Here is a 15,810-nt window from a genome sequence, read left to right as displayed (position 1 = left end):
TGCTCCTGCCATCTGATCTCATTTCCAAAGTGTTGCACATCTGTCACAGACACCAGCATCAGCAGGCATTGGGCTACCAGACCTGTGCATTTTCACCAGCCACATGTGAGGAGCTAAAAGAGCAAGGACAGCATCAACAGCTACAGCTCAGCCTGGACACCATTCTCCAGTGTGTGCTGCTGCTGCTGCTCTTACTGCTAAACTGCTTCCCTTCAGTAGCTCACTGTCTGGATGGTGGGGGAGAACATTGAAGGACAACCTGATCTAGTGGAAGGTGTTCCTGTCCATGTCAGAGGTTGGAATTAGATGATTTTTAAAGTCTCTTCCAACCCAAACCATTCTATGATTCTATGATTTCTCATGCAAGCCACCAAGCCCAGCCCCAGCCAGGCTTGTACTGGGTGCTGTGCACAGGATACCCAAAATGGGGACAACTCAGCACAGCCACAGCAGTCCCTGAAGAAGCCTCTGTGGCTGGTTTTATGCTCCTCAGAGAGTACATGTAAAGCAAATGCATGAAAAACAAGCCCCATTGCCCCCACTTCCAAATTACATCAGCAGCCATGCTTCCTCTTTTCTCCACAATTTTATACAGCTTCCCCGAAGAAGACCAAACCAAACCACCAGCAGACCAAAATTAAAGGGAAGCCCAAGAGAAGACACAAAGAGCTGATAGTTGGTTGTCTCCCCTCAGGGACACTCCTCACGCTACCATAACAGGGGTAGGCCTCGTGACACCTCACAAGACCTTGCTGAGAGCACTGGCTTGCTGGAGGTATGGACAGGACTGCTCCCATCACCCTACACCTCTGCAGAGGGGGGAAACTAGTGCCTGGATGAAGATCTCTTGTAGGCAGGAATGTGAGGCACATAGGTGGGGCCAGGGTGGGTTCATTCCCCATCCTGGGGCTCTGACACCAGCAGCCTATTTTTTGCAATGCTTTCACCATCTCTTTGATGGCTTTTCTTGACATCTGTGAGGCTGAAGATTTGTCAAGTGTTAAGGTCTTTTCTAACCTGAGAAGCTTCAAGAAATTGATGGGACCTTTTTTCCTCCTCTTACGTGCAGCAAGCTCAGCATTTCGCTCTGTGACAGTACGAATGAGTTGAGTGACAAGAGAGATACAGCTTTCACTTGGAGCATTGCACCACTGATTCATCTGTGCTTTTCAAATGTATAAGTGCATCTGTTCCAGTGTCCAGCAAGTCCATTGGAGAATCAGGTATAAGGGAGGGAAAGGGAGAAAAGGGGCTGAATTTACAATCTCAGAAACAGATTTGTCTGGGCCATGCAGTGGCATCCTAACATAACGTGTTTCTACATCCTCCCCCTTGCTATAATTAATTTTTAATCATTCAAGCAAGTTCCCACATATCCTGTAAATCTCTTTTCACAAATTTTGCTTTTAATGAAACCCTTGCTTGCTTTCAAAAGAAAGTTGGTTTAGGGTGTGTCAGAGTTTGTTCATAATGCGTTTTGTTCACAGTAAACAGCATTTCCTTTCATTCCCATCCAGGGATGGTATTCAGACATCTGCACTCCACAGAAAATAGTGACTCTGGATTTACTGCTGAGTTGCAATGAAGTCACTGACTAAGTTTGCTTTTATCCCAGTGGTGCAGGTTTTAGCCCTTTAAATGCATTAACTCCTTCTTGTTCTGAATTTTATCCTCCCTCCAGTCTCCTTAATTCAAGTAAACTGAGAACTGCATTCAATAAATGATTTTGTTTAAATAGCTGTATTGCAAAAATCACTCTGCCCTGCTGTGTCAGCACCATCACCTTTTTACCTCTTTCTGGATGGCATCTGCTGTAAGGTAACAAGGGCAATGCTCACTCCCCTGTCCTCCAGTGTGGCTGTGCCCTGTGCTGGTCCTGCATCCTGGAGACTCATCACCTGCCTCAAATCAATCCATCTATCCCCGTCTCAGCTTTGCGGCAGAAACCCACAAAAAATATTTTTCTTGTTGTTACTTCTTGGCACAGGCTTTTGTGTTTATTTCAGGCCAGGATAGTGGAGTGCAGAACTGCAAAATCTGAGTCCCAAATTCTCCTTTCCAGAAATTTACCACATCAAAAGCTCTGGAGGCAGAGACAGTCTCTTAGTTGATACTTTTTCTCGTACAACAGCAAAAGATTTAATTAGTATTAAAGGCAAACTTGAACTTTGCTGAAAAGCTAAAACAGAACTGCCTGGTTCCATACTTTGCTGGAGCTCTGGCCTTGTTTTTATTTTAATTTAGAAAAAATATAAACCCACATCTCCCAGCCATGATCACATTTCATGGCTGTAGATCATGACTGTGAAATATTAACTTCTCCCTGTCCTCCCTTCTGTGTTTAGTTCATACCCACTTCTGCTCGTATCTTGGACTTTTCTTTGAAAACCTTGCTGGGGGGCTTGAATTGCCTGAATAAGGTTTTTTAGTGGAAGCTCCACAGTTTAGGGAGACCGCAACGGCTGCGACTCTTCCCTGCGTAGGTAGTTAAATTGGTGCAAAGTTGACTCTCAGCAACCTGAGCCTGACGGGATTCAGCAAAGGGATGTGGAGGATGATGCCGATGTTAGTCACGTACCCAGTGCTTCTCTTCTGCAAATCTCAACGTGTTCAGCAAAGGCAGATAAGCTTGGTTATCTCCAGCATGTAGAGAGAGGAAATTAAGAGAGAGAGGCCAAAGGTCATATTTTCCCAAGGGCTTCAGACACCCAAGTGGTTTTACCTCTGGTGAGGTAATTTAAGACCCACTGTGAACATGTGATGAAGTCCCTACAAGAAGTATGAGCCTGTTTCAGGAGGAGCACATCTACCCCCACCTGAAGAAGACCTCAGCAAGTCCCTCTCATTGTAACTGCCATGCTGGTGAGAGCTGCCTGGGGATGATTCCCTCCAGATTTATGTGCAAGACTTTCTCTCTCTTCCTGTCCAAACTGCTCAATGTCAGAGGATGTTCTTGGGTGTTGAGCTGCCTTGGGTGTGCCCTGGCCAGCTGACAGCAACCCCCTCGCCCCTGGGAGAGTGCTCCCAGCAGACCCACAGCTGGTGGTTGCATCTCTCCCTGGATTGCCCTGTGCAATAGATCTGGCCCCCATGGCAGCAGCCAAACTACCCCAGTGTCTGAGAATGAAGGGTGGGGGGTGTCTGGGATGATATCTCACTGCAACAACAGAAATCTCTTCTGAAGGGGAATGCAAAATCTTACTTCTCTGTAGAGCTTTTCATTATTTCACCCCGGAATGATTTGCTGTGGGCTTCTTGACAATGTAACCTGCCCAGATGAGTCTTCAGTGGTAGGGAGAGGGTTTCTCAGAGGGGCAGTAGCCATCTGGCTACAACCCAACAGCAAAGCCAAGAGTAAAACCTGGCCACCTCCTCACCCCTGCTCTGAACCACATTATTGCTGAGTCACGGGACAAATTTCTTTTCCTCGTGCACAGAAATCTGTGCCAGTGAAGACTCACACAGATGACGGGGGTCACTGGTCTGCCTGGAGCTGCAATGGGAAGATGAATTATTGTCTTATCTGTCTGAGGCAATGAAGTGGCAGCACAAACATAACAGGTACAGAACAAACTGCTTTATAGGCACAGGAGATGCCTCATCCCTTGCCTGGGCCATGGGACTGAGGGATATCAGTCACTGCATTTCTCATTGGTATTTCTCATATCCAAATTTATATACTATAGAAGACCCACAGAGACCCATATAGGTCTGAGCATGCCCCAAGAGCTGACTGGATTTCAGGCAAATTCTCTCTCCATTTCCTTCTCTTTCATTGTCATTTTTCATCTCCAGCATGAGTCTCTTCAGTCACCACCACTGCCATCTATCCTCCTCTATCATCTCCTTCTTTCCTTCCTTCTCAGAGGACTGCGTGGAGCCCAAGGTGCTGGAAATTAAACATATTACCCCCCACTTACAACCAGCAGAAAGAGTTTCTGCATTTGGAAATGCGCAGAATTGTTCTGGGGTGGAAGAAGAGACACAAATATGTGAAAGACCAACAGAGACTGTTCCTGCGAGCAGAAGTGTGGGTTGTTTGAATTTTTATGTATCATTGCACACATGTTAATCTTCTCCAGGAGTTTGCAGTATCCCTTTTTACTCCTGCAGTCCTTCCTATTTTCTCTTCGATATCATATTTCTGTCCGTTTTTTGTTCTCTGCTCCCTGCTCTGCTTGCCTGTCCTGCATACACTGGTGTTTATTTTATTTCCCTCTTCTACCATATGACTTCCAGCACGGTCCTTCCCCTTGCTAGCAGGGGCATGCAGAAGGGAGGATAGCAGCTAGGAGCAGCATGAACTGCACACCAGGGTTTAGAGGCAGAACCAAAACTGTCCTGAGCAGTCGTCCTCTCCCATAGGGCTGTACACATTTTGCCCGGTATCTCATACCCTGTGCTCCAAAATGATGTTCTTCTGCCTCTTTCTCTAGAAGACGGGATGAAGTGGGACCTGCATGGTCCCATCTCTGCTGGAGGCACATCCTTAGGACTCATCTGCAAATGAGTTGCCCAAATCCACTTGCTCTGGGGAAAGTGCCTTCTGTCTCAGGCTGTTATCCCCAACATGACGAACTGAAGTAGAAGTTATCTCACATATATGTGTGAGCTGCAGATGAGAGGTAAACTGCTGAGCCCATCCTGCCGATAGGTCAGGGGTGCTGAGCTCCTTGCTCAAGGGATAAGCTCCTTGACTCATCCTTTCTCTTCTCTCTCAGCCCTATTCTAGAAATGGCCCTCTATAATCTGTCCACGCTTTACTACTTTTCCACCTCACATCCCAGACTCTGGGCTCAGAAACAGGGCATATCTGTTTCCCCCAGTCCTTCTCTATTCCAAGACCTCCCACATCCTTTTCCTTTAATACAGCCCATAGCAAGATTTGCAATATGGTCACAGCTCTGTACTCCTTGCCAGAAATTTTTGCCAAAAAAAAAAAAAAAACAACAAACCAAAAACAACAACCACACCACAATGTTTGATAAGTCTAATTTATTTAAAACCTTGAGAAGCTTGACTGAAATATTTCCACTGACTCTTCCAGCATACTTCTGGAAGCCTCTTCCTTTTCTTCCTGTTATACTGTGTCATTGGCCATAAGCAAGGAACAGAGATGCTACTGCTGTCCCATGGTACAGGCAGTCCATCACAGCCACCCGAGTGCACACTACTGTCCTCCTTAAACTGAGAGGACACTATGATCCCAACTCCCATGTTACTGCCACTGGGGCTTGCCTAGGAAACATAAAGCCACCAACTAATGCCTTGAGGGCTCTGTTCTCCACGAAGCTGGAAGGGAACTGTGAAGAGATCCTTGGAGGGGACCTCTGACACAGTTCAGCTCCAGCACGGTGGCAGAGTCACTGCTGCTGGAGCACAGCCAGGGCTTCGCATCTGAGACAGCAGCAGGTTGTATTTGCAGTCGGTTTCAAAAGCAGCTCTGTAGCTTTAGCCTGACTCGTGCCAGAGACAATTCAGCTTCACTGGCAGCTCCTGTGGGCTGTTTTCAGACCCCTGCTGTCTGTGTGTACTATATAAGATCTATTTCTCAGCTGGTTCTGCAGGTGAGTAGGTTCCTGGGAGGGAACAGGGTGTAGTTGCTCCTCTCCTGCTTGGCCCTGTATAGTCTGCTATGCCTTTACTGTACCACACTGATGCTGACATTTGGGCCTTTAAAAAGCGATCAGCTGTAAGGAAACTCTAGGTAAATGTCTAAACACAAAACTTTAGGAGGACTTTTGAGACACCTGTGACTAGTCCATGTAGCTGGATGCTCACTAGTGAACTGAAACAGTCCCAGAGCAGTGTCCCAAGGCTGGCACAGCGTGGGCAGAGCCTACCGGGTGACTGCTGTTGATTCACATCTACTGGTTTTTAAACATCGAGGACTGCATATAAATCCCACTGGACTGTCCCATCCAGCTGCACCATCGCCATCCACTGCAGCAGCTTACCACCGCGGTAAAGTCTGGGATGCCTGGCTCTCTGGCCACAGCAGCAAAGGCATGGGGATATTCCTCTAGACCCCTGTAAGCAAGTGGAATCAAACCACCACTACAGGAGGGGCAGCTTTCTCCTGAGGTGCATGGGGACCTGTATCTAAGCAACAGAAGGTCCCACCAAGGCACAGATCAGGAGTATTGGTTTTAGAAGACCACTCTGTTAATGGGGTCTTTTAAAACCAGGTCTCTTGTGCCCGGTGTGAATCAAATTTCCAACAGCTTTATAAATACGTCACCAACAGGAGGCCTTTAGAGTAAGCATATTGCAGTTTCCTGACATTTTCGTTCCTCTGTCTTGACATTTCTGAAGGGCATAAGAGGCCTAAAAAAAGAAACAGCTGCTCCCAGGGCACCATATGTTTTCAATTCCATCCTGCACTGGTGTAATAGATGGTCTTATTATAAATATGCAGCGGTTTTCCAGATGAGCCTCCCCCTCCTCCCTGAAACGACCTGGTAAAACTGCACAGAGTGGAGACGACTGGGAAGGAGAAGAATAACAGGTGGGAAGAGCCCTGGGAGATTTTAGGCACCCAGTTAGAAATTCCTGAACATTAATATTCAAGTTACCAACCCAGGCCCTGATGCTGCAAATATTTAAAGAAAAAACACCTGACTCAGGCAAGCAGTTGCACAGCAATGCTTGGCAGAAGTTTCCAGCCTCCATACACCATTTCCCCCACTCCCCCATCCCTCCTGCTGCTTTTTCTGAGGTGCTCTCCTGATTTCTTAAAATGTTTCTGTGGATGATCATTTCTGTGCAAGGCAGCACGTGGGTTGAGCAATTGCTCTCAGCAACTGTTATTTATCAGGAGATTTTCATATGGCTCTCTTTGCAAGAGACCGAGGCTCTTGCGAGACTTTGTTCTTTTAAACAGTCAAACAATCCCTAATAGAATTACTATAATATAATATAATATAATGTAATATAATAAAATGCCCTCATTGGTTAGAATAACTGCGGTCTACAAACCAGTGCAGCTGTAGCAAGCTGCAGAGTCGTTCTGGCATTTAAGAGGTTACTGGGTTCCTGTCTGTATCTGGCTGTTCTGGGCATCGTTATTATGATGATTACCTTACATATCCCTGCTTGCAGTTATTTATACAATGGTCCAAGATTAACTGTTTGGACTTTCTGTTCTACATGTCTGTTCTAACCTGATTTCTACATGTGTGTGTGGGTTAATTTCAGCCAGAACAGCTGAAAGAAGAAAAATACATTTCCCGTGGCTATTTTCTTAGAAAAAAAAAAAAATGTACTCATGCTTTGGAGTAGGGACTTAAAATCTATCAGTCAGAATGACCTGTACATCAGGATGTGCCCTTGGCCTCATACGTGGAAATCCACTGTCACTGAGTTGTCCAAATTGCGTTTTTTGAATTGCACATGCGAAGGAGAGATGTGCTGCAGCACAGATCAAATCCCTGTGGGGTTTGTCCACATTGGCCGAGCTGCCACCTTCCACAACATTTACAGCAACCAGCCAGGCCAGCCCCAGACTCCAGACCTGGGAGAGGCAGGACCAGTTTCACTCCAACGCAGAGGGCAAGGAGTCAGATGAAGCAATGGAGATGTTGAGGAAAGACAGAATAGCAGCCTTTAATTTGATGGACCATTGCCCTGAGTGCACCTACAAAAATCACAGCAGGTTTTCTCTTTCCAGGAGGAGTTTTTTGGAGGGTAATTTTTTGGTCAGTTATGGCACCATGTACAGTTCCTTGAGTGTGGCAATCTGCACCTGAGCATGTATGGCATGGAGCTGGAAACCTCATCCACACAAAAACCCCAAACAGTGGGAACCTCAATATCTACACCTTTGCCAGCTCTGAACTCTGAGTCATGCAACAGAATTCACATTATAGTACCTGCAAGAAAACTAGTTGAGAGATGGGTGGAATAAGAGATGGAAGAAAAGAAATCCCATTAAGAGGGCCATTGAGCTGTAAATATCTTCAGCGAGGCAACAGTCCCTAATGAACAAGGAGATTCGTTGACAGATTTGGTTCCATAATAGTGTGTTTTGCACTCCTAGTGTAATTTGCATACCAGGAACTGAAAATGCCTGTTGATATTTGGTAAAATGAAGCACAGAGAGATTACAACAGTTTCCCACAGAGCCCTGAGTATGTCAGCAACAGCACTAGGGAAAGCTCCCAAAATTCCTTCCAGCCCACCGTTCAGACAAGCTCTTTAGGTTGTCTTACACATGAGGACCCAGCCACACCAATGAGCCCCCAGAGGGTGCACCAGCTGGCTGAGTGCAATGCTCCATGGATGTATATGAGTACATTGGCAGGACTGGTTGCTGGTCCATCCAGGAGCGTCTGAGACTCAGCACTGATAAACAGGCACTTCTGGTGTGTAAGTCATCTCACCCTCGTGCCTAACATAGGGCAGATGGGTCTCACCCTGAAAGTGCGGGTTTCTAGTAAAAAAATTGTAGCAGTAACAGATGTTTCCTCTCTTAGCAATTCCCGCGCCCATCACCTGTTAATATGTCAATTTTCGCCATGGGCAAAGATCTAAGGTGTTACAATTATGTATATCAAATGCTTCTGGAGTTTGACCAAAAGTTAGGATGAAGAAGAGGGAAGGGCATGGGCAAGGAAAATTTCTGCAAGTGAAACAGCTGATGTGAAACGGTTTAGGGGGAGCAGGTGGAAGAGCAGGATACAGATGAGCCACACACACCAGTATGTTGGTGAGTGCATCTCTGGAGTACAGAACTTCAACATGTAATGGTCATTACATTTTGAGATCAGGATCGACTACTTCCATGCCTTAGATCACCTGCTTAGCACTTGCTTTTCTGTTAACACCTGTTCCAGGTCCAGAATCTGTGTTTAACCTAGAGGATAACCCATTTTGAAATATTAGTGTTGGTTTTAAAGAAACTAGTAGCTAATGGATTTTCCATCAGAAGCCTCAATAGGCAATTTCAGTGGCTAATATCTCTCAACATGGACATATCATGACTTATTTCAAATACAGATTTCCCTAGGCGCAACTTCCAGGCATTGAATCTGGTTATGCCTATGTCTATGTCTGTAAAACCTCTTTGTTGTCAAATTATTGTTCCTTATGAAAACTCTTATGAAGAGTGACAGAAGTCTCTCCTTGAACCTAAGATAAATAGACCAACATCTCTGAATCCCACTGTAAGGCATGCTTTCTAGACCTTTGATTATCCTTGTGGTTCTTTGAATTCTCTCTAACTTCTAATGTTGCAAGAAGAAAGAAGGACCCCAAACCTGACATGCTATTCTAGAGATTATCAGATGTCTACAGATACAAAAGAAACATATACTCCCTAATCTTAGCTGAGACCCCTTTGTTTCTTCAGCCAAGCACTAATGAGGACTGGCTGGCCATCTCATGGAAGTAGGATAAAAGCTGGTCACCCCTGCTATGACTTCCCCCAGTTTTGCACATGTCTTGGTTTCTCAGAAAGGTAACTACATATTCAAAATATGACTGAACTGTTGGCCATGTACAGACATGACTTCACCTTCAGCTGTCTTGGATGTAGCATTTGTTTATGCCCAGCTTGCATGCAGTTTGGGTCACTATGGATCATCTTTATACACATTATCCTGCCCTCTTCATTTCTTACCTCTCCCACTGTTTTTGTGCCACCTGGAAATGTTATCAGCAATAATCTGTTTCATCTAGACCCATGACAAAAATGTCGCTGAGAACTGGACAAGTAGAAGACCTTTGTAAGACTTCTTTAGGAAAACACCCATTCAACAATGAGTCTCTATTTATCTTCCATTATATTTTGAGATGTAACATTTCACTGGTTTTTATCCTTTCAATGTGTATCTTAAGGGTATTCTATCACTGTACCTTCTTTGTTAGGAAGCGTTAGGAAGATGACTAACATCATCTACCTGGACTTGTGCAAAGCAACTGACACTGTCCTGCATGACATCCTTGTCTCTAAATTGGAGAGACATGGATTTGATGGATAGACCACTCTGTGGATAAGGAATTAGCTGGATGGTTGCACTCAAAGTGTTGCTTTCAATAGCTTGATATCCAAGTGGAGAGCAGTGACGAGTGGCGTTCCTCAAGGGTCAGTATTGGGACTGGCGCTGTTTAACATCTTTGTCGGTGACATGGACAGTGGGATTGAGTGCACCCTCAGCAAGTTTTCCAATGACACCAAGCTGTGTGGTGCAGTCGACACACTGGAGGGAAGGGATGTGCCATCCAGAAGGACCTGGACAGACTTGAGAGGTGGGCCTGTGCAAACGTCATGAAGTTCAGCAAGACCAAGTGCAAGGTCCTGCACATGGTTGAGGCAATCCCAAGCACAGATACAGGCTGGGTGATGAGTGGATTGAGAGCAGCCTCAAGGAGAAGGACTTGGGGGTATTAGTGGATGGAAAACTGACTATGAGCCAGCAATGTGCACTCACAGCCCAGAAAGCCAACCGTGTCCTGGGCTGCATCAAGAGAAGTGTGGCCAGCAGGTCGAGGGAGGTGATTCTCCCCCTCTACTCCACTCTCATGAGATCCAGCTCTGGAGTACTGTATTCAGCTCTGGGGCCCTCAGCATAAGAAGGACATGGACCTGCTCAAGTGGGTCCAGAGGAGGGCCATGAAGATGATCATGAAGACAGGCTGAAAGAGCTGTGAATGTTCAGCCTGGATAAGAGAAAGCTCCAGGGAGACCTTATAGCAGCCTTCCAGTACCTAAAGGGGGCTACAGGAAAGATGGGGAGGGACTCTTTATCAGGGAGTGTAGTGATAGGATGAGGAGTAACGATTTTAAAATGAAAGAGGGTAGATTTATATTTGATATAAGATAGAAATTCTTTGCTGTGAGGGTGGTGAGACACTGGAACAGGTTGCCCAGGGAAGCTGTGGCTGCCCCCTCCCTGGAAGTGTTCAAGGCCAGGCTGGACGGGGCTTTGAGCAACCTGGTCTAGTGGAAGGTGTCCCTGCCTATGGCAGGGGAGTTGGAACTAGATGATTTTTAAGGTCCCTTCCAACCCAAACCATTCTATGATTCTAAATCAAGTATTTTATGGAATTGGAAATATATACTGTATTTATGCAGTTACCCTTATCAAACACATTTGTAGATTCATAAAAATATCACACTGGGTACCCCAGGCCTATTTTTCGTAAATAATTGATTGACATAATTTGTATTAAACTTCTTTAATTCCTCATAGTAAAGTGCTATAGCAGTAGTCCTCTATTTCCCTTCAATCAAAGTCAGAGTGACTGACTCAGTCTTCACCAGGTCATTCCATTTATCACTTTCAGAGTTAAATAAATATAAATCGAGTATTTCAGGAACTTTATCACTCCAAAAACCTCAAAAGGTTTAAAATTGCATACACTATAATAGAAAATAAAACATCAGAATATTATTTGTCCAACATAATTCTGGATGAGTTAATTTTATTCATAAGTTGTTATCTAAACACGTTTCTTGAAAGGTGCTAAAAGAATGTGCATTAACTTTTCATCTTAGCAACAGTGTTTCCAGTTTTGTCAGTGTATAATCTTTTCCCCTATTTAAATACCTTTTATGTCAGTTTGTATGTGTAGTCATTCAGTCCAGGTGAAAATTAAGTATCCTTAAAAAATTTAAGAAATAGCAGCATGAATCATACAAAGGACAAAGAGCAAATACTTGTGATGGACAGACAGGACTAGCACAACCTAATAGCAATCCATGAAAGCAAACAAGGGAAATGTCTTTCAAAAAGGGGAACACGCCAGTTAAAACAAACCTCTATCAAGATCTATCTTATACAGCTGGAACTTCTGCAACCAGTAACTCCAGCTTTCCTCGGTCTTGGCATTGGAAGGAGGAAATACCTTCACAAGGATGAACTTTTCCTGGACAATGAATCCAATATGCTTGCTTTCCAACACCAGCCATTGCATGCTGGCCTCCCCCACTTACACTTTCTCCTTTTGAAGACTTGTTTACAACTCTCTACGTGGTTTCTTCTGCTTTTGTGATGCTCATCTTCCAATGTAACTTAACACTGTTAGAACAGTTTTTCAAAGTAGTCCAACCCAGAAAACCTTGTACTTGTGCAGCCCACATGTAAGACAACTGTGTGAATGCAAAGTAGAAAATACTTTATCTCATTGTGCAGATAATCTGTAGAGTTAGTTGATGTTTGCTCCATCATCACGGGCAAGCAAACTCTTTGCCAACATAGCCTATGATATTTTTACAAAAATGGGTCTTGCAATATCAGTGTTAACTTTCCTTTAGGGGACGGACTTCTCACTTGACACTGAACTGCAGGCTTTACTTAGTTCTCTCATAGAAGTTCACAGATGCATCTTGTGCTAGATGTAAACTCAAAAGAGCTTACATTCTGAACAGGAAAAAAGTGGGAAAGGGAAAAAACCACATGCCTCGGTGAAGCAGATTTCTCCAGAACACCAACCAAATCGGGGATGGAGCTGTCAAAAATGCACATTGTGGATCCTTGCTTGTGATCTAAGAGGGGATCCTTTGAGGTCCAGTCCCTTTTGGCTGCAGGACAAGGCCTGTAGACCTAGCCTACTGAATTTAACTGGTCCTGAACTGCATGTTAGCTATTAAGAATCATTGTTTCAGGAACAATGTATACCTCTCGAGTGAGAGGGAGTTCCCAAGCATGCCCCACATGTCAAGTAGTAAGAACTGTGACTGGAGTAATTTCTTACTTTATCCAGTGACAAAGAGCAGTCAGTCGTGCTGCAGTCACCACTAACAAATTACCCTGCATTTCTCTTGTCACCAGACATGCTCACAAACACACACGTTTCTAATAACTAAGCTTGCATAGCATTTATTAGCAAGTGCTGATGTGTTAAGTACCCCACCTCCTTCTTGGGTCTATGTGTAATTTTTTCCTTCTCTTATCCTGTGAAGAACCAGGACATAACCAATCTTGACTCCCTTTTCTCTACTAATGCCTTCAGGCAGAAGCTTTTATGCCTGCAAAACTAGAAGCATCAGCACAAAATTGCCTAGGTTTAGCCCCTTTGCCTTTTACGGCAAAACAAACAGGTCTTCTTGAGGTCATATTCAAAATGACTGTGAAAAATGTGATGGGGGAAAGTTTTGGCTGCTTGCCAGTAGCTGTTCACATGTCTTTGTTCCTGTTGATGAAAACCATACTGATTGTGAGGCTGACATCCTTGTGGACTAGCCGCATATGCACACAGAAATGGTGCAACTATAAGCTGTTTGGGGCAGCAGAGCCAAGCAGATTTTGCACATAGCTTCTCACCAGAGATTATCTGGGTGAGGGAAGGTGACACTGGTGGCTCACTCCCTTGCTCAGATCATTTTGCCACCACAGCTGGGACACCTACTGAGTCCCCCTGGCACAGTTGCTCGGTTTTCCCTCACTCAGTTTATCACAGATCCCCAAAATTTGAAGGTGCAGCTCTGACTTCTAATGCATTAATGAGACATACTGATGCAATATTAGTTTGGTGGATTGAAATTAACAGATGTTAATGGGGCTTAGAAATTTGTTATTAAGGTACTCTGTTGGCTTGCAATTCATTCCGCCGGACGAAAAGAGCCTGCCCCTCTGCTTTGTGTAGCTCTTTTTGATCTTCTCTCTGTGACTCTGATAATAGTCCCTCCTCCCCTTAGGAAGAAAAATCCTTTTATCCTCTTTTCTCCCCCTGGGTGTTTGGCTCTGTTCTCCAGCTTCAGAGAGGTGAAGGGGGGTAAAACCAAAAGATCCCTCCAAAAATAGTTTTGATGATTAAGACTCTTCCTGCCCTTGGAGGGCCTGGATGTATTATCTTCTGCCTAGCTCTGGCTTCACTCCTGCTTCATAAAAGGATGGGCAGAGATCAGGGAGGCTGACACCGAGGTCCAGATTAGCCAGAGTGAAAGACCCCTCTTCCCTGTGCCAGAGATGGATGATGCTGCGAAGTCAATGGGAAACTGTACCAGCAGCAAGGAAAGAGCCATGTTCAGAGGTCCCTCTGACATGGGCAGTGTCAAATGTGGTCTGTTCCCTGTCTTTACTGCCAGATGCAGAGTGGTGGTGGTGGGTGCTTGTGGTAGGGTGGCAGTCTGTGCCCTCCCTTAAGACCTTCTTGCTCTCCTCTAGCATTCCTCTCCTCACAGGGAGCAGAGACCAGAGGAACTGCTTGCCTGTCTCCTTTCCTAAGTAAAGGAGTGAGGGTAGATGCAAGATGCCCACTCTTTGGGGTGGTGTCTGGATCTCACCTGCTTAGAGCTGACCTCTGCATCCTTGCTTGTGTTTTACCTCCTAAAGGCAATTTCCCAAAGTATGCCAAAGGAGGGTGGTTCTCAGAACAACTTCAGCCCAACAGAGACATGAGGACAAGCCATATCCTGCTGTTGAGCTCCCCCATGAAACCACGGGCAGGGTGAGGACAGCCCTTACCTTGTGCCTTTGGAGTCCTCCAAAGGTTTTACGCTCCATGAAGCTGAAAGGCCAACAAATGCTGCAGGTTGCTCAGCAGTGCCATCAGGGTTGGGAGGAAACCCCCAAAAAGAAAAACCTGACATGTTCATGGACATTACACAGAGCTGAATTATTCATTGGAAATCTATAAGCAAAACTTAGGTGTTTTTCTCAGCAGAAGCTCAGTAGCTGGGAGGTCCAGGGAAAAGTGCTTCCTACTGCACAAGCACTTTTAAGCAAGCTTGCAGTGATGTTGTTGTAGAAGCTGAGAGTTGCCACTGTGTTTCAGGACCTGGGTCTGCAGGCAAAGAACTGAGCACTTGGGTATTTTTTTTTTTTTTTTTTTGTTTCAGCTTCTAACTCCAAAGTGTGGGGAGCAGAGCTCACATCTGTGCTGTGTAAGCAGTGTGCTAGCTAGAGCAAAAAAAGTAGTGCATTGAAAGTTTGATGTGATCAAATAAAAACATATTATTGTGCCACTCAGACTGTGAATGAAGTAAAATAATTAAAAGTTTGAACAAAGTGCTTTCCAACTCCCTTCTGCTCTTTTCCCTTAGGCATCTGATACTTTGCTTCATCTTAACAAGGGAAACCATACTTAATTTGAGCCTGGATTCAAATCACCTGAGCCCCAATTGAAAAGTAAATGCAAAGTCAAATCAATTTCATGTAAAGCTGAGTACAGACAGCCACTGGGAATTACAGCCACTGCCAGCAATTATCTCAGTTGTAATGGTTATTTCTAGAGATGCCTTATATTTTGTTTTTGCAGGCTGCACTTCATAACACACAAACTTAAAAATTACCTTTTATGCCTCACCACTATAATGTTATTAATTCACTCAAAAAAATTAAAGAATCAATCAATATCTCAGAAGCTTAGAATTACCAAATCTCCTTAATTTACATTAGAAATATTTCTGTGTGAAAGGTGCCTCTAATTTAATTGAATTTTCAGAAGTCTCTTAGAGACTTCTTGTTGTCTCCAGATAACACAAGCCAGTAGTTCTCTCCTTCACTTCTGTAGCCAATGCCTCTCTTCTGGGGGACAAGGTCTGGGGTAGAAACTGTTCCTGCACTGACAACATGACTTCGCTGACTAGCTTGTGATTCACTGAGAGGGTTTTGCATAAACCACTTGTGAAATCCTTCCCAGTCCACCCAGCCTACTCTTTAACTTTCTGAAGCCCCTATCCAGCAAACATCTGCCCTTCAGAGAAGTATTTCTAGCTGAAGAGGATCATCAAAGATTCCACAATGCAGTGCTGGTGGAGAAAAGGCAAATTTGCATTTAGCATGCTCACAGCCTCTTGCTTGTCTGCAAAAGGGATGTCCAGTCCAGCCACGCTGACACCTCTTCGGATGGAGCTGCCTCTCCATC

The sequence above is a fragment of the Strix aluco genome, chromosome 2 (assembly GCF_031877795.1).
Source record: "Strix aluco isolate bStrAlu1 chromosome 2, bStrAlu1.hap1, whole genome shotgun sequence".
NCBI lineage: Eukaryota > Metazoa > Chordata > Aves > Strigiformes > Strigidae > Strix > Strix aluco.
The sequence above is the reverse complement of the archived record's forward strand: the minus strand, read 5'-3'. Positions refer to the sequence as shown.